Genomic DNA, 15,468 nt, shown 5'->3' on the forward strand with positions numbered 1-15,468 from the left:
TCCTCTTGGAAAGCAGCTGTGACAGTGGAGATGACAGCCACTTCCAGTTTGTTTCTTGGCACTGTAGGCTTTAGGAAAGCTCACAAGGTTGCAGTGACATTAGGAGTAGAAAACAAGCCCTCTGCAACTTAAAATTGATTAGCTGGATATATTTTTTTTTATCTCCGGCAGAGAGAGGGCCAACATGTCCTTGGCAGCTTGTCCCTGCCAGGAAGTAAGGAAGCTTATGAAACTTCCCATCAACTCTTGCATTTACTGCCCATGTTCTGAGCAGCAGTGCTGATGACAGTTCTCTTCTACAGGATGTTCTTGTTCCTAAGCAGGCAGGCAGAGGGGGAGAGGAGGGTGTGCTGAGGGGAGCAGCTGGAGGGGAAAGGCAGAAGGAGGCATAAAAACAATCATTAGTTATCTGGAGTTGATAACTGCCACTTATGCATCTATAAGAGAGAACCTCCAAACAGGAAGGTAGAGGTTGGAGCCATCATCTGTCTTTGTATCTCCCCTTTGGGCAGCATAACTGCATGTTACCATTTGTGCATGGATTTTGGCAAAGGCACTTTTCTATCTGTGGTTATTCTTAAGATGCCTGAATACTTGCAATGAAATCATATTTTCTGGGAAATTTTTCAGATTAAGTAATTACCACATTTCCCTGGACTGAAATAACTCCTGGTGTATTTATTATCTTTTTCTGTTACAAGAAGTTCCATTACATGTGAGAATTACACAAAGCTGGTTGCACTGTTCTGGTGAGCATGTGTGTGTGTGTATTAAGCATCTTGCTTTAATTTATGCGTATGCATACACAGAAGCACATACACACATACAAGTATTTATCATTCAAGACCAGTGTTTGTGGACAGTAGAGTTGCTCTAATTCCAAGACACAATATAAACTAGAAATAGGAAGCTAATGTGTCCCTGTATCTGTTGCTTTCTTGTTTTGCAACTTCGTTAAGGCAGGTGCCTTCTAGTGATACGAATAACAAACTTTAAAACAGTAACAGTAAATTCAGTGTACTTCATGTTCTTGTTCAGTAAAATAGAACCATGTGCCCTTAAAGCAGACTGTGCTCTAGCAGATATCTGTGAACCAGCCATCTCTTGCTTGTGTTGGTTGTTTTAACAGATCTGTCTAGTAGGATTTACAAAAGTCTGCTTCTGTCTGTCTGGTTTAGGCTAGAAGCTGATGGGTCAGGCACAAAGGAATAAATGGGCCATCACTGCAACTGCAGGAACACTTTCTTTGTAATCATGTAACGAAAGGAAGGGCTCATGTTTGTTGGCCTTTAGAGCAAGAAAAGACTTTGTCTTAAGCCAGAAGTATTTGGTTGTGATTCAACTTACACTTCAGGCATAGTGTGTGGTGTTTGATCAAAAACTAGGTTAAATGTTTACCACTCCTATCTCAGACCTTCCTCCCAGGTCAGTTTTGTTAAACTGCTTGTGGTTTCCAGCTATGCATGGGCAAAACACTGTTTCAGAGCCTTGCCATCACATACTGCCCATTCCAGTGATCCAGCACCTGTGGAAGGGCTGAGTGGGCTGAGCAGTCATCAAATCTCTGTGGCAAATACTGGCAAAAGGGCCATTTATACAAGGCAAATTGAGCAAAATCTGTCACACCGCTCTGATGCCGGGGGTTGCAAGCACACTGTTCTCTTTGATCTCTTTGATCTCAAGTCAGCTGTAGAGGAGAGAGCGTAATGGCTTTTCTCTGTTCCTGCAAGTCCTCCATACTTGCATATGGAAGGAATGTACTTGCCGGTGATTCGTATTTGGGATACAGAACAAATCTGAAGAGGCTGTTCTTTGGTTCTGCTTTAGGCCACCATACATTAGGTCACCTGTTTATCCCAGCTAGGCTGGGGCTGGCAGATGCCCCATGTTTTCTTCACAGCACCCCAGCTATGGCTGTGCTCAGGCTCCCTTGATGCACCAGCCTGACCAGTACAGGTAGGTAGCAATGTAAACTGGACTTGCTGTGGGACCTTGGCAGGTTTTTTTAAACTTTCCATGAGCATGCCGCCTGGCTGCTGAAGGAAAATAAAAATCATGCGAAAGATACACAAATACTTGCATCGTAGAGCGTTTTTTAGTATTTTGTTTTCTTTTTACTAACATCACTGTGACTATAAGGAAAATCTGCATGTCACTTTGCTCACACACCTGCATGGCTTTTGGCATGGCTCCGTTCCCTTGTGCCTGAGAGGGAACTGAAGAACCTCATCACTGAGAAGGAACGAGATCCCTCCTCCTTCTGACCCCAGGCACCCTCTTTCTCCCCTCATTGGTGTTTTTGTCTCACAGTGGTGCTTTGCAACCCCATTTTCTTGACTGTTAGATTTTTATTACTGTAAAACACACAAACCCATGTAGAATTAAGAGGGAAATGAAATAGTTGTGTCAGAGTCATGGTTACTCAACAGTATTTCTGTACAGGTTGGTTGTGATCCCCTTCAAGGTCAACTTGTGGAATCAGTAGCCAAGTATCAATAGGGGAGTAAAATTTATCTTCAGCTGTTAATCCACAGGATCTATCCTTTATCAGCTCAGGAGTCTCATTTAGACATTGAAAACTGGTTTGCTTCTGCCTTGCCAAGCCACGCTAAGCAGCTGTGTAAAATGAATTTAAATGGCATGCATCAGAATAAAATCACTTCCACTGGGGCAGAAAATCAATGTTTGTTAGCCAGGGCTGGATGATCAAGATCTGAGTGCCAACCAGTTATACCTAGGTGTCATCCTCAGTGCAGACCACCAACCTTTTAATTAGAGAAGATAAGATCATACAAATAAAAGTGGTGGCTGTGGAAGATACTAGGTTTACACCATTTGAATTAGCCTTTGACCTTGCCTTGAGGCCTGCTCTATGTTAAGCTTAAGATTAATTTCTACAGCTACATAATACCTTCCTTGTGACCTAAAATCTTACAATATGCTAGTCTGTCTTGTGCATACGGGCCAGTGTTTCCCAAATGGTATCTAGCATGTCAAACTAAAGAAAGGTGATTTTGAGACCTCTTCATTGAGCCGGCAGTATCTGTGGTTTCGTGCTATTCAGGATGTTTAAACTTGGTCCGGGGACCGGTTTACAGCAGTCAGTGCTAAATACCATGCATAGTAAGCCCCCGTATTTTCAGGAAGACAGTGTGAAGGAACTGCAGAACAGTGTTTTCGTTTTCATACCCGTCTTGGTCTCAGCACACCCACTGGTAAGGACTGTATGTTGAAGACCTTACCTGTCCATGAACTCCAAGGAATGACTTTTCATAACTTAGGTTGGTGTTGGCTGAGACCCCAAGGGCTGGTTCTGCTGCCTGAGGTCAGAACCCAGCAGAGGCCTCTGAGGACCAGGTGACTGAAAAATAAAGTCTTTTATCACACTGTAGTTCTGACAACAATGCATGTATTTATAGTGATAGGTAACTATTTATGTGTGTACAGACCTGCAACATAGTAAGCCTTCAGTAAAAGCACACAATTTTAAGCAAATGAGATGGCATTTTCCCTGTTGATGTGAAAGGCAACAAATTTAGCCAGTATCTCCTAGTACCAGCCAGTTTTGAGTTCCTCAGTTTGTAGATGCCCAACCTGAAACTTTCTGGGACTGTGTTCGCTGTCTGTGGGCTTTTGTTTCCGACAGTAAGTGTGCAGTACACACTTTCAAAAATTGATTTTTAGGTTAACACCTGAAGTCAGCAGATGATTTTGGAGTTAGATGCTTGCCGTCATCATTTGCAGCATCTCTTGTGCCAGCAGTGTCATTCTGAGCATGTCTTCTTAGCAGTTGAAAGTGTGACTGTGGTATATGGAAAGGTAAAAACATAGTTGTGAAATAGCTGGCTTACATACTGTTGGCAGTGTGGCTTTAGGAAGATGTAGCTCAGTATTAGCTGGCTGTAAAATATACGTCCAACTGGATGTTAATATCAGCCTCTTGCTGGTGCAACTACGGTTATCAATACCTGAGCTAATTACTATAAAATGAGTTTTCATGTGCTTACGCGAGGAGCAGTCCCATCTTTGAAGGCAGCGTCTTTGACCTCGGTGTACTGTACCTTAGTATGATTCTCGTGATTGCATGTTGCAATTTTGTAAATTAATTTTTTGTATAGATTGAATGAATGTGGAATTCAGTATCATTGATACTAGAGAAGTGATTTAGAAACAGTAGTTTATTAAACTGAGGAATTGGGATACAGCTTAGCTATTTCCATCCTCTGGGCATTTAAAATCCTGGTCATTGAGTTGCTAAATTGAGGTGGGTATTTACATTATTGTCTGCTACTCCCTATGCCACCTGAGAACTGGTGCTCAGTGTCTATAGTAATGTGTGATGTTGCGTTGCTTTGACATACTTGTAGGCATTCTAGGATGTGGTTCTGGTTTTAAACTGCTTAGCGGCTGGTTAGGTATTACAGCCACGTCACGGTGAAGTCAGAAGAATTTAGGAAAATTTTCATTCAGTCCTAAAACTGACATCTAAAAGCTGCACTGATAGTAGAGAATTTCTGTTGTACAGAGAAATAGTTACAATTAATGTAAATTAATTTAAAATGTGCATTCTATGTGTCTTCTTTTTAGTCTGTGTGTGTGTACATGCACGCTTGCACACATACAGGCAGACTAACCTTCCATCAGCATTTCTGTCCTGCTATGCATGTATAATTCATATTCCATGTTGCTGGTGCCAGCAAAGCACTTTTTCCATATTATTTTCTCCAACGGCAGGGTAATGCAGCACTGCTGATGGACTAGAAGGTACTGGTGAGGAAATATAGTAATGGACATGGTGCATTAAAATGTCAAAAGGAAAAAGAAAGAGGCGGAAGCAGGGAATAAATTTTTAAAAAAGAATAATAATATAAATAAAAACCAGAACTCTTTTAGGTGTTTTACATCCTAGAGCCTGTCAATTTCTATGCAGTATTTCCCAGTCTGGCCCTTTTGATCTTGAAACTCAGGTTTAAAATTCTAATAGTGATTTTAAAAGCTGCGTTTATGTAGCAGGAAGACTTGAAGTGCTACAGTAAAACTTACAGTCTTTAATCCCTGGAGAGAGTATATATCTTCCATTGTTTTCCCTTTTCCCCTTAAGCTTGGAGGTGCTGTTCTTCTCTGCTGGGAAGTGCAGTGGAGTGCAGGAAGGTTAAGTACTCATTCAAGTTTCTTTGCTTATTCAAACCAGGCTACTTCTAGATGAAAGGCTGCCAACTGTGAAATCCCCAAAGTAAACTAGGCTAAGATAGGACTGGTAGCCATAATTGGAGCCAGTGCTGGGGTACCTTATCTGTTGCCTTTGAAATAAGCCCCTAGCAGAAAGGCTCTTTCTGCTGGGTCTTTTATTTAACATGCAGTCACAGAGAAGGAGTTACTCCTGTTCACATTCAGGCCATTCACAATTCTCAGTCTCAAGGTGACTGGTCATTTCCCCTCTACCCCACTCCAAACATTCCCAGACTTTGAATTTCCTTCAGGGATCGTGATGGATCACTCTGAAATGAGCCCATTCTACTTTTGTTTAGTTCTGTTTGACTATCCAGGCGTTGAATATTTCAGTCCATGAAACTGCATTTGGCTTCCAAAATAAAAAAAAAAAAAAGTCCATGTTTGGTTTCAGCTGGATCAAGTGGTATTGCTTCTTGGCCCGAGTGACTGTGTAGTGTTACTGTGAACTCCAAATATCTGCTGTGCTTGCTCCACCTGAGGTTGGCAGCATTTCAGTAACAGGTGGAATATTTTCTCTCTGTGCCAGGTTTCTGTGTGATGTGAGGGGTTAAAGTCCCAATATTAATGCTCACTGTAACTGTAATTTGTAAGGGAGCTATTAACCAGTATTGGCATATTTTTCTTCAAAAGGGCCTGTGCTTCTTCCTGCTTCATGGGAAATAGTCATTTATATCAAGCTGATTTTTTTTTATTCTTTCTTTTTTTGAAAGGGCACTTCCTTTCCTCATGTTTTGCTTTTCAAAGAAGAACCATATATGGCTTTTTTCTACAGTGTATTAGGAGGAGTGAAGTACAAGTTATATGTTTTATTATAGTAAAGGGAGAGCTGGAAATCACACTTCTGTGATTATGTTTTTTAAATGGAAACGTATTTTGTAGATCAGCTCAAAATTGCTGATAAAATCATGTAAGGATTGTAAGAAACTTTCCATACTGAGCTAACTGAAGCCATTTCTTGTGGGAGACTAAAAGAAATATATTTTTATCTGGAATTTTGTTTTACTAAAAGGTAAATCCATCATTCTGGAGCCCTGGATGTCACCATGCTGCAGTGCCTGTGCAGGCAACCAGCAATTTGGGGAGGCTTGCTTTTTTCTTTTTTTTTTTTTTTCTTTTTTTTTTTTGGTTACTCATCAATCAAGTGGACTGCTGTATGCTGTTCATGCCATTAGAGATTAACCACAGACCTCAAGAGTCGTACTCCCTCCTTCCTTCGGAGAGTAATCATTCTTAAATTGTGAAAGCAGGAGTATGTTGGGAAGGAAGGGTGATTTTCAGTGTCATGAATGAGAATTTTTATTCATCTTAGAGACACTTCTAATTCGATTATTATTGTGTCTGGATTATTTTTGGCTTCATTTGGTTATTTGGTTATTGCCCTCTATAGAAGTACTAATTATTTTGAAACAAAATTGCAGTGTAGGACTCTGTGTAGTTTATTAACATTCTGCCTCAGAGTTGGATGTTACGTAGAAATTCAGTATCCCAAAAGGTGATCTTTAGGGCATTAAGAATGCAGTACTAAGTTAATTGTTATTGTATAAAAGTAAAGAATAAGGGAGGAATTTAGACTGAGTACTCTTTCTTGGGTGACAAGGAATGCTTCAGATGAGGAAACTGGATTTTCACACTTTTTGCCTGTTAGCCGGAAGATCTACTAGTTTAAATCACAGCACTAGTCAAGGGAAAAAAAAACCCAAACAAAAAAACAACCAACCACACAACCAAAAACCAGAAGAATAGCCGTCTGTTTAATGGGACTCATGAAGAAAGCTAATTCCATGACTGCTCTGTGTGATTTGGCACATATATTGTGCAAATACAAGGCTGTGATTGAACAGCCTAAGATTTTTGTGACAGAAGGGGAGAGACATAAAAAATGGTAGGAGGATTTCAGCTTTTAGAGCTGTTTTAAGGTTTCAGGTTGTTTTACAATGGTGATAGTGGAGGAAAAAGTTAAATAAATGTTTTTCTTAATAACACTACCTGGGCAAATACGAGTGGGAATAGCCCTTCATTTTATTGATGGAGTTCAGATGGGAGCATTGGTTCTGACTGGACATATAAGTAACCTTGTAAGAATCATATTAAATAGTAACAACATAAGAGCAATAAGATTTTTTTTAATGATGGCCACCAGTCTCACTAACACATTAAATACCTGTTGCAGTTGTCACAGTAGGTTTCAGGCATCTTCTGAGCCAAAGATGAAGAAAAGAGCTAGCTGAAACCATGCTGACATATGTACCACATTGCTCTTGTGAAACCGTCTGGAGTGCCAAAGTGCCGAGACTGATGGTAATAGTGGTAGTAATAATATTGATAAACATATAACAGCTCCAGGCTATTGGGCAAAGATAGGCAAGTGGAAATGTGTCTTTTGGGAAATCCCTTTGGAGAACTTCCTCGCCATGCTGCTGCACATGCACAGTTGCATTCAGCATGCTGTCAGCCAGATGACATTTTACTATGAAAAGATACACTGAAGAGCTGGCATGAAACGATCAGGATTTTATTAGATTTTCAGTTGGTTGCCAGCACAGTGAGCTCCGTGGAGCTGCGGTGGTGCTCACAAGCAGTGCAAGGACGTGACTGAACAATGTAAGTACATGGTGAAAGGCAGCAGGAGGTCTGCATCCCAAGGTGGAAGAGGAGGGAGCTCAGGGGTCAAACCTTTCCCGAGGCAGTGCCCCTCTGGAGGAAACTGAATTAGTGAAACATGCAGCATGTCCTTAGCTTCCTGTAGCTTTTTGCACCATGCTTTGGTGACCTCCTAGCTGTTCATGTGCTGGGAACAGACTCTTACCCACTTTCAAGTAATCATTCTGGGAGAGAGTTCATAGGGCCTTCTGACTTTTTAATATAGCTATTTATAAACATGCACAAAAATAGAAGGTGCATAGTGAGAGAGTCATATGAGTCATTCCCATTTTGATATCGAGTCACGCCAGGCTAAATCACCCTTCTTGGCATTCTGGTTCAGATTGACTGCATCATGCCATACAGGGCAAATTTCTTTTTTTGCTACAAACCCAGTTCATGCATGCTCCTGCTTGCCAGGCAGATTACAGCATCACACACTCCACTTGGGCTAAGAGGTGTATCTGCTCAGTGCTCAGATTTTATGTCTGATGGGGGCAGTGTGCAAGCAGCTGCCATTAGAGCTGCTGTCTAAATCCACCTTGTCAGGAAGGTAGGCAGGGGTCACTAAGAGCGGAGCTTCGATGGGATTAGAAGCCATTTGACTTGGCCCGCTTTTCAGTAGTCCTGTGTTTTCTGTCACCCAGCATTATATTGTATTTATCCAGTACAGGTTGCACTGAGTACAGAGGGCTTAGTTAGTTCTTACACAAATAAAATCAAATACAGAGGTCTTGCTGCACTTGGAAGAATGCTGCGCAGTGAAGGCATTTCAGGGAATCCCTGTGGATTTGAAGACTGGTGACCAAATGTTGTGGTCACCATGAAATTCAGACCAAAAAGATTTAATTAACACAAAAGGAGCTTTATAAAAACAAAATTAAATAGCTGCAACCTAAATAACAAAGAAACAAAACAAACCAAAAATACACAAACAAACAAACAAAGAAACCCTACAGTACTTCACTAAATTTCCTTCATGTTTTGCAGTCACACATTCTTATATCATTAGGATCAAATGAGTTACGGCTTTCTTTTTCTGCAGTCTTGTGCTATGTTTTCCTCACTGTATTCAACTACTTTATTATACTTGTGGCCATATTTTAGAACATTATTAATCTTGGATTTCTTCCTCAGTTTGTGTTATCTGTAAAATGGGATAGGGAGATTTATTCTGATCTCAGCTTGCATTCAGCAGTGCAAATGTGTAGTTGTGTTGTTATTAGCATCGATACTCATGAATTACACATGCCTCTTATGTTGCTCTTCCAGTGTTTGATGTGGTGTGACACTCCTGCATTTTATTGGGCTTTAAATGGCTAGAAGCAGATAGCCTGTCAGGCAGATGTTTTCACTGGAAAAATGGTTAATGTGATGACAATAGCATATAAACAAACAATAAGTTTTTGTGGCTGCTTTTCTGAGGGGCTGGGCATTGAATAAGCCTGGTAGGAACAACTAATTTTTTAGTTTCTTTTCCTTCTTTGATTATTTCTTAGTGAAATCTAAGTAATGGTGATGATGCTGAAGGTGCAGACATTTGCATGATCAGAAGAAAAAGCATATGTTTAGAAAGGCTGTTTGTGGTATTCTTCCAAAAAGTATCTTACACAATAATGTTCAGCCAGACAAAGAAAACAGGCAGTGTGCTTGGTCAGACTGCAGTGGATTACAAGGTGATGTGCACTAGCACATAATTACGATGCTAGAAAATTATTCCCCGTTTTAGCATTGTCATTTAGGCTCGGTTGTTGGGAAGGATAGTTTGGTGTTGGTTCTGTGTGCCTGATGTCAGGAGACACACATACACGTGCGTGCGCACACCCTGATACAACACTGGATGCTTTTTCATTTATGTTTCCGAGCGTTCTGGCAGCGTCGGTGCATTGCAGAGCTTTGGCCTCCCCATTTTGCTCGTGTACACACCCAAATGTAAAATTTTCTTTTTCTGTCTAACCTGAGAGATGGAAAAAAACTCGTGGCAGACCTAACACCTGTCACGTCACCAGCTTTTGTGGTTGCTTTTTTAAAACTTTGTTATTGTGAATGGTGAGCTTCCCCACTGAACAGAGGAGGAAATGTAAGTCCAGGTTAGTATCCTTACAGTAGCAGCTAACAGGAGGGAGATACTTCGCTTTCAGATACAGTGGTGTTAAATTGGTTTGGTTTGGTTACGTGGGAACTGTCTTTAATGCCGTTTTATAGCTGCTTAAGCCAATACTCAGATTTCATGTGTCTTGGCTTTTGCTAACAGCGCTGACACGCCACTTCACTTCCAGTCAGAGCAAAGTAAGCAGTGCTGGGGTTTAGTTTCCCTTGCTCGTCTCTCCCTCCTCCAGTTCTCCCATATTCCCTGATGACAGGAATGGTTTTACTTCTACAGGGAAGCCCATAATGTAGCAAGAAGGAAAATCCATAACAAAAGAGCATATGTATCTGCCTGCACATGTTTATGTGTAAATTCTCCAGGGAGAAGGCATTCACAGGTCTTACTCCTGAATTACTCTCATTATAATAACCCATTTGGTGTCAAAGTATGACAGATTATAAGCGCTTAAGGCTAGTCCCAGCTCAAGACAGATTTAAATAAAGTACTTCTGGTTATTGTGCAGGTCAGTGTGTTTAAATAACAACCCCCCAAATCATACTTTGACATTTAAAAGAGAGAGGAAATATTGTCATGCTGCAGACCTGGTACAGATAAGCACAGGGCAATTTGGTCAGTACACTCTGATTTGTGAGTGCAGCCTAACGCAGTCATTTTCACAGTTTGTAATCAAGTAGCCACCTTAGCAGTGTGTCAGCATTAAAAAAAAAAAATGTTCCTTTAAAAATGTTTACACAAATTACTCCCCTGAGGTGCTGCAGTGCATTCGCTGCAAAACTGATGTAGGTTAAAGATCTGGAGCAGTAATGGCAAACTTCCATGAGCTTGTGGGCCATTTGTTTTTTTTCACCAGCCGATTGCTCAGGTGGCCAGGTCATAGTAACAGGACAGTTTTTCAGGTCCAGTGCCTAGGGCAGGATAACTGGGAGAAATCCCTACTTTACGTGAGTGCTGTGGGAAATGTCAGGAAGCACAGTACAGAGGGGCCTAAATAATAATTGGTGCAAGCTTGCAGCCACCAGGATGTGTGAAGTGTGAATCAGTGACAGCTCTCCCCTGCCTGGGCTGTGTGCCCCATCCTGGCTCCCATCCTTGCAGCACTGCACCTTCAGCATCACCCCACTGTGCCATACTGCTGGACTGGACTGAGGCTTGCCCAGCTCCTGGCCAGGGTGGCCACTTCAGAGTCTGGCCCTGCCTCGCAGCAGTGCGCACAAGCAGAGGAGCTGCAGGAAGGCACATCTCTGGTAACACTGCTTTTGAGGCTTCTCTGTGAATCCCTCCCTTCCTTCAGGCAGACCGGGCTGAGAGGCTCCACGTGTGCTGGAGGGTCCTTCCCTCTGTTTACCCTGGGAGTAGCAGCTCTCTGTATGTTCCTTTCTGCTCCTCCTTATGCATCTCTGTTTCATCTCCATTCTCCAGAGCACCTATCACTCTCCTGGCCCTAAAAAGCTTTGGCATCTAGGGAGGATGCTCCCAGCCCTTGTTGTTCATTCTTGATTTCCATCTGCTCTCTCCTCCCTCCATTTCCATCTTTTCTGCCCAAAACTCTCCTCACCTCCAGCCTTTCCAGACTCTCCACCTCTGAACCCTTCTTCTGTTCCCTACACATTTCCATGCTCAACTTGCCCCTGTATACAGGCTGCCACAGGGCTCATTACAGAAGCTGGATCATCTTTTCTGACTGCATGAAGGGTTTTGCTCCAGTGTTACGCATTTAGATTGAGAGGAGTGTCACATGCATGCCAGAAAATCCACAGAACACTGTAAAACTGGATCCATCTGCACACAGCAAAACCTGAGTTTTGACATGTTCCCATATGAAAAGTTGTGTCTTCACTTCTTGTCCTGCTGAGAAGCATAATCCACTTTTATCATTGTCCATAGCTAAACCACAACTACCTCTGAACTCGATTTTGTAGTTCAAATTTGTTCAAATCTGAGGAAGACAACAGTAAAAACCTTTGACAGATGGCAACACTGAGAAGGTACTAAATCACACACATACCGACAAGTATTAAACGCAAGGGCTGCAGAGTAACTTCTGTGTAGCAGTTAGAAACAACTAACCTACTGGTGATTTCAGGTCCAATTAAAGGAAGACATCTCAGTATAAGAGGCACTGCTTAGCAGTTGTGATTCACTCGAGTGCTCCTTTGTGTTGTCAGTGTTCTTCTTTCTTACAGTTTCTTTGTTCTGCTTTTTAATGATGACCAGATCTTGCATGTCATCTCTCTTTAAATACATGGACTTCTACATTAGCTCAGAAGATGCAATTATATCTGATGCTACCTGTTTTTCAGAGAAAAGAGATTAAGTGCTGATTAAGCTTCATGTGGATTGCAGATGAAGCAAAACAAAAGAGCAGAAGAGGGCTTCTTAAAAGGGAACAGTTGAATTTGACCAGTTGTATTTTGGACCCAGTAGTACACCAAACTATCAACAGCACAATGAAGCTGACAGTCTAGGAGCGTAGGATAATTCAGGCTGGAAGAAGCCTCAAGAGGTCTCTGCTCCAACCTTCTCCTCCTCAGGCACAGCTGACTGCTCAGGACTTTATCCAGTTGGGTCTTGAAAACCACCAAAAACAGAGATTCCATCACCTCTCTGGGCCACCAGATCTAGTGCCTGGCTGTTTTCACTGAAAAAAGGGTTTTCTTTCATCCAGTCTCAGCTTTTCATGTTTTAACTCTTGCCTGTTGTGTCTTGTCCTCCCACCGTGCCCTACTGTGAAAAGCCCGGCTTCATCTTCTCGCTGACCTCCTTTTAGGTGCTGGGGGGGCTGCTGTTAGGTTCCTCTGGAAAGCTATCACAGCCCCAGGCTGAACTAGCCCTTGTCCTTCAGCCCCTCCAGGGTGAGTGCTCAAGCCCTAACCATCTGAGGGGTCCTCTGCTAAGCTCACTCCAGTTTATCATCATCTTTCCTTTACCAGAGGATCCAAAACTATACTCCAGATGAAGTCTAATGAGAGCCGAGTAAGGAGGGGACGTTTGGTTCCCTCATCTCCTGGCTCTGCTCCTGGTCACACAGCCCAGGACGTCGTTGGCCCCCTGTGCTGCCAGGGCACTTTGCTGGCTCATGCTCGGCTCCCCGTCTGCCGAGGTGCCCAGGGGCTTTTCAGCAAAGCTGCTCCCTCCAGTCAAGCCCAAGCCGGCAGGGGGCTCATCCTTCCCAAGTGCAGGACCTTGCACTTGTCCCTGTTGACTTCCATAACGTCCCTAGTCCCTGTCAGCACGTTCCTCTGGCCTGTCTGGGTCCCCCTGTGTGGCAGCCCTTCCCTCAAGCGTAAAACTGGCTCTGGCATTATGCAGGTGCTGTGAATTACTAGATTGTCAACAGAGTAAGTAAAGCACAGAAAGAAAGCATATTCCCCCCTTTCCCATTTTTAATCTCTTCCATTTGCTGAATACTTGGGACATCTACTTGTAACATTAGAGCAGAAAAATGAAATGTGTAGGTTTAAGTATAGTGTTTAAATTGATAGCATAATCCTAAATTTGTACTGGCCCAGCTGCTTTTTCTTCTAAATGGGGAAAAATATGTGATCTGGGATCACAGTATTGGAGGAGTTAGAGCTGGAAAATACCTGACAGGTCATCTAGGTCATATGTAATGCAGGATTTCTCCGACCAGTACCTTTTCCAATGTGTTGTCTGTGTGTAGAAGTGTCAAGTATTGGGGTTTCCTTCATTCCCTTGGAGGGTAACTGCAGCTCACCACAAGTACATTTTTTAATTATATTCAACATAAGTGTTTCTTTTCTTAATTTCTTCCTATTACTCCTAATTATCACTTGCATCATCCCTAAGCAACCCAGCCTTTGGTGTTTATGTGGTAAATATTGAAAATTTGTATACTTGACTGGGTTTGTTCTGCTATAGAATTCATTGTTGGTCAGTTGAATTTTTGCCATTAGATGTCACTACATGTACAGCAGGCTGGTTTTAAAAGATGATTTTTATTTAGCCTCCCGAAAAATGGAAGAGGGAATTGGGAGATGTAGGAGAGAGTCTGGTAGTATGCTTTGAGATAAATACTTCTTTAATAGTATGTTGGATATGCATTTACTAAAAGCAGCACAGAAGGAAACATAAGATTTTTGACTTAACTCCAACAACCAACAGATGATGCTGTGACCTTAAGCATATATAAATATGTTTAGCAGCTGCTGTGTAACATATTTATAAGTGTTTAGTGACCTGGAGGTTAATCAAAATGAGTTTGGTGATCTCAGCTCAGTTCTTAATGGACTCCACTTCATATTATAGCACTGATGCAGCACAATTTGTCACAGTCGGCAGTCTTTACTCAAAGGAGGCCCACTGTGGAGTGAGAATTAAAGGCTGAAGTAATACCTGATAATTTCTCCCTAAAGAAACTTCCCATTCCAAGCCATCATAAAGCAGAATAATATGTGGAGGAGCTCTGTACAGTGCATTGTACCCAATCTCAGGATAAAACAGTGTTTACTCTTACAGGATGTCACCTTTCAGCATTACTGAATTAGCTCACGGATGCTGCGGTCTGTGCCTTGACGGGCAACTGGGGAAGGACAGAGTTCTGCCAGGGATGGTGCTGAGTCTTTTCACTTTCTGGGCTGTTTCCAGAGATGGAGAGCTGTGTCCATTCCAAGTGCAGCATTATATGGGAGGATGAAAGGGAGAGGTATTGCCTTGCCAGATGAAATTTCAGAATTAGGTTCTGCCATTCAGGTCTTTCTGGATACAGAACCATTTTTTTTGCACTTCAGTTGCTTTCTTACTGTCCTGGCCAAAGCTAGTGTATTCCTTTTATTTAATTTCCACTCTCTGTCTAAACTGGAAATAGTTTCCTACTTTTTGATTTAAAGCTGTTGTACAGCAGTATGCTTCCATGAGCTACAATTGAGATTGATGTCCATAGAGGATAACATGAAATAGCCTGTACCTCAATTTGAGACAATGAACAACCCCACAGCTTAGAAGATATACATGCTATAGAAAGTAATTGTATTGAAATATTAGTAGGTAAGGACCAGTTTCAGCTTACCTGCAAGGTGCGTATCTCCTGTGTATTTTTAAAGCTAAAGAAGGACATTGGAGACAGAGATACCTGTAGAGACATCTGTCTTTTCCAGAATCCCAGCTTTACTCCATAAGAACCTTTGAAAATCTGTTACTTCTTTTTGAAAATGTAAAAATGAACTTGCACATTTTCTTCATCTTCACGAGTAACTTTACTCAGTAACAGAAAGGATCTCGCTTATCCAGCATAGTAAGAACTTTTCTGTTAACTGCATTTGTTGAAATATAGCAATTTTCAGCTAAGAAAGGGGGGGGGGGGTCGGTGTTAAGATACAGTATTTACATAAGAAAAGCTTGATTGTGTGACTGAAATCTTTTAAAGTTGTTGCCAAATGGTCCTGTTCTTCTCTTTTCCCTTTGTAATTTTCCCTTGGAGCATTGCACCACTGTGCATTTTAAATCTTTTCCCTCCACTGCTCATTGCA

The 15,468-nt window shown here is 41.9% G+C and overlaps 1 protein-coding gene across 14 annotated transcripts in view; it reads left to right on the plus strand.

Moving 5' to 3' along the window:
• ARID1B (AT-rich interaction domain 1B) overlaps positions 1–15,468 on the plus strand; it is a 335,886-nt gene that overhangs the window by 275,412 nt on the left and 45,006 nt on the right. The gene's annotated exons all lie outside the window — the stretch shown is intronic.

This window comes from Falco biarmicus, chromosome 6, assembly GCF_023638135.1.
Source record: "Falco biarmicus isolate bFalBia1 chromosome 6, bFalBia1.pri, whole genome shotgun sequence".
Classification (NCBI taxonomy): Eukaryota; Metazoa; Chordata; class Aves; order Falconiformes; family Falconidae; genus Falco; species Falco biarmicus.